This window comes from Carassius carassius, unplaced genomic scaffold, assembly GCF_963082965.1.
Source record: "Carassius carassius unplaced genomic scaffold, fCarCar2.1 SCAFFOLD_66, whole genome shotgun sequence".
Classification (NCBI taxonomy): domain Eukaryota; kingdom Metazoa; phylum Chordata; class Actinopteri; order Cypriniformes; family Cyprinidae; genus Carassius; species Carassius carassius.
This window is the reverse complement of record NW_026775001.1, coordinates 438,860-442,977: the sequence shown is the minus strand read 5'-3', so window position 1 is coordinate 442,977 and position 4,118 is coordinate 438,860. Positions and strand designations below refer to the sequence as shown.

At 51.1% G+C, this 4,118-nt stretch overlaps 1 non-coding gene across 1 annotated transcript; it reads right to left on the bottom strand.

The window, feature by feature from the left end:
- Positions 1-2,483: 2,483 nt before the first annotated feature.
- LOC132134104 (U1 spliceosomal RNA) lies at positions 2,484-2,647 on the bottom strand. Its single transcript, XR_009429368.1, has one exon. It is a non-coding gene; the product is annotated as a U1 spliceosomal RNA (small nuclear RNA).
- Positions 2,648-4,118: the final 1,471 nt, after the last annotated feature.

Below are 4,118 nucleotides of genomic sequence, written 5' to 3'. Positions count from 1 at the left end.
CCTGAGTTATAACGGTTCAAATTCCACATTTTGTGGGGCCGTAACTCGGACCCCCGGGGTCATAGGAACATGGGGCTGGTGTAGTCGGATAGAGCTCCCAAAGGTCTAATTTTGACCTGAGTTTGGTGTTTTTTCCTCTCTTTTTGGGTGAGTTATTGCCGGTCAAATTTTGGGACTTTTTGCATTTGCGGGCCCGTATCTCTGGCCCCCGGGGGTCTATCGACTTCGGGGAGGTGGCTTCAGAGAGGGCCCTTTGAGGGCTATCAAGTCACCGAGTTTCAAGTTGCTAGGTCTCTTCCTTCCATTTGACTATCAAAAATGTGTGGGGCAATAACTCCGCCCCCCGGGGTGTTATGGATGGGGGGGCATCGGTGTTCGGTAGGCCTTCTGGAGGTCTTACTCTGACCCGAGTTTGGTGCAGTTTGGCCCCGTTTTGGCGGAGTTACAGCTTGGCAAAATCTGTGACATTTTGGTTAACATTCACCACAATTTTGGATATGTCCGCAAATGTTCCGAATGTGATCCGTGGTCATTCCGTGAATATAATGGTCAAATGGACAAATAGTGGGTTCGTGGGACCCAGGGTGGGGGTCCGCAAGTGGTCCGCTGATGATCCGCAGTCATTGTGTGAACATAATGGTCAAATGGACAAATAGTGGGTTCGTGGGACCCAGGGTGGGGGTCCGCAAGTGGTCCGCAGATGATCCGCAGTCATTGTGTGAATATAATGGTCAAATGGACAAATACGGGGTTCGTGGGACCCAGGGTGGGGGTCCGCAAGGGGTCTGCAGATGATCCGCAGTCATTGTGTGAATATAATGGTCAAATGGACAAATAATGGGTTCGTGGGACCCGGGATGGGGGTCCGATGGGGGTCCGCATCGGTTCCGTGGTCATTCTGTAACTTTAAAGGTCAAATGGACAAATATAGGCTTCGTGGGCAAAAAAATCGTACACCCCCCATTCGGGTAAATGCCACTGTTTTAAACCTGAGGTGTACTGCTCCGTGCGCCACCCTGTGGAGAAGTGCTGAATGGCATGTAGGGGCCTCAAATTTGGGTGGGCTTCCGCGGGGCCCCTCGGGGGTCCTGATCCTCCTGCGCCGGTCAGGGGTCTCCCGTGGGCCGGCAGACATCGACGCCGCGTCCGTCAAAAATTTTTTGGGGTCAGCGCGCAGGTCCCCTTAACCCACGTACACGAGCCCTCAAACTTATACCTGAATGGACGCTCCAAAAAAAAAAGGACTTTCTGGAGAAGTCAAGACGTGACATCCCTAGGAGCTTGCCATTCACCTCTTTAAAACAAAAGCGCACGCTGTGGTGCCTCCGCACGCCGGCACGGGCAGCCGACATGATGGAGGCACCAACAGCCTAGAAACTTAAAACAACAATAAATACAATAATAAATAACCAAATAAATAATTAAAAGACCTTACCTTAAAACGTGTTGGAGCCCGAAGCAGCAGAGTTCAATGTACCTCTCGAAGTTGTGTGACTCAAGATATAAAAAGATCTCGAGTCAGGAAACCTCCAAGAGGCGATCGCAGTCTAAACCGTCTGACAAGGTACGTGATCTTAGCCAAAAGGCCGAGAAGCGATGCCGCTAAGACGCAGCGGGCAGGAAGCCGGACACGGCGATGCCCATCTCGGCTTTGGTAAGTCTGGGGGACCTAAAAACGCTGGGGGATGGTAGTACCCTCCCCTGTCTGCAACGTCACCGGGACTCGTCACGCTTGGCCTGACGCTGGCACTGCAGTGACGGAAAGTACGGCATCGCTCGTAACTCCCAAACGGTTCGTCGCAGAGCCACGTGCCTTATGTAATGGGAATCCTTGGCTCGAGCCGAACCAGACGCAGGTCTCAGATTGGCTCGTCGCTCTGACAAAATTTTCGGGTATTTGGGATTTTGTCGAAAACCTTCTTTTGTAACCTAGCGCCAGGTATTTGGCCCAGTCCCACCCAAAGCAGCACAGAAAGCTTCTCTGGAGTCTGCCTGCCAATAATCATCCCAAAAAAGTGGAAATTTCCATTCACCTTGGCGAGGGGACCTCAAAACGTGCTAACGTGGCGTGTCCGAGATGGCTCGAATGGCTATAACTCCAGGAAGGAATGAGATCCCTTCACCCAAATCGGCACACCTGTGCAGGGGCTCATTCAGAAGCAAGGTGAAAAAGGGCGCTGCGACAGGCCACTCGGTGGCGCTGTAAGCGACAACAAAATTAATACCAATTGAAAAAGGACAACCAAACAACATGGAGACAGCTACAGCTAGGCTGCAGTCAGTCCAATCGACTTTCAAAGTAAGGTCTGTGCTATATTCGAACTGAACCACCCACCAGGGTCCGATTTTTCAAGAGTGTAACTGACTTTGTTTCACAGGCGCACAACACATACCTCGCATGTGACAGAACTCCCCATTCTGAAACGCAAAAAAAAAAAAAAAACCTGGAAAAAACCTCTTCTGCTTTGTTTCACCAAGAATTTCAGGGGAGAGCGCGAACGCAGTCCCCCACTACCATAAATTATGCAGTCGAGATTCCCGCATTTGGGGAATTCGCAGGGGTCAGCATGGCCGGAGTGCAATGGGCAAGCCTCGCCCTGGGTGAACCGCCTTCTTGATCATGGTGTCTCCCCTGCCAGGTAAGTATGAAGGCCCAGGCGGTCAGCCAGAGGTATGATTTGCGTCTCTACCGTCCACACCAACGGTTAGCCCCCCTCCAGGAAAGGAAGGATGGGTGCCTTCCGTTACTGGCCTGGAAACTGCCAAGCTCATGGGCCGGGGCTTCCCAACGCCGGTTTTAGATGACTCTCTTTAACCAAACACACCTGATTCGGTGCATCACCTCGTCTGTGAAAGACCTCAGGTGGGTGCATCGTTCGTGGAAGAGTCCAAGACCCCAGGAGGGCGCATCAGGAAAAAAGTTCGCAATACACCACTGCATGACAGATCTCATTCCTTGTTGCAAATACAGTTGCTATTTAATGAAAAGTGAGATACGCACCACATGTGGTGCACATGTGTGCCAAAATTCAACGCTCATTTTTATGCAAATTCTACAGTATTATGGGATAAAACTTACAAAAATGGATTCCTCTGAGTGCCCTGAGTACAGTACAACTGTTTTCTCTAGGCCTCATAAAAAAATTTCTTCCGATTTCCACCCCCCTCGAGCTGCCTTTTCTAGCCAGGGAGCGTGCACCCTGGCCGGCATGGATGAGTAGGTACGAGGGGGGTGGATGGTACTATTTTTTTGCTAAATTCGGGGGATCCCTAGGGGTCGAGGGGCCTACCGTATGCGACCATCCTCGAGTTCCTGGGTGGTCCAGTTCCTGAGTTATAACGGTTCAAATTCCACATTTTGGGGGGCCGTAACTCGGACCCCCAGTGTCATAGGGGCATGGGGCTAGTGTCGTCGGATAGAGCTCCCAAAGGTCTAATTTTGACCAGAGTTTGGTGTTTTTTCCCCTCTCTTTGGGTGAGTTATGGCCGGTCAAATTTTGGGACTTTTTGCATTTGCGGGCCCGTATCTCTGGCCCCCGGGGTCTATCGACTTGTGGGAGGTGGGTTCAGAGAGGGCCCTTTGAGGGCTATCAAGTCACCGAGTTTCAAGTCGCTAGGTCTCTTCCTTCCATTTGACTATCAAAAATGTGGGGGGCCATAAATTCGCCCCCCGGGGTGTTATGGATGGGGGGACAGCGGTGTTCGGTAGGCCTTCTGGAGGTCTTACTCCGTCCTGAGTTTGGTGCAGTTTGGCCCCGTTTTGGCCGTTTTGACCCCCGGGGTCATAGGGACATGGGGCTAGTGTCGTCGGATAGACGGCCCCCTGGTCTGACATTTTTCTATGCATATTTCTACAGTATAATGGGATAAAACTTACTAAAATGGATTCCCTGAGTGCCCTGAGTACAGTACAAGTGTTTTCTCTAGGCCTCATAAAAAAATTTTTCTTCCGACTTCCACCCCCCTCAAGCTGCCTTCTCTAGCCGGGGAGGGTGCACCCTGGCCGGCATGGATGAGTAGGTGCGAGGGGGGTGGATGTCATTAGTCATTAGACTAGAAAATGAATGGGAAATAGACTGGTAAGGGACCAAGGTAATTTACAATTTATTAGACTAAAA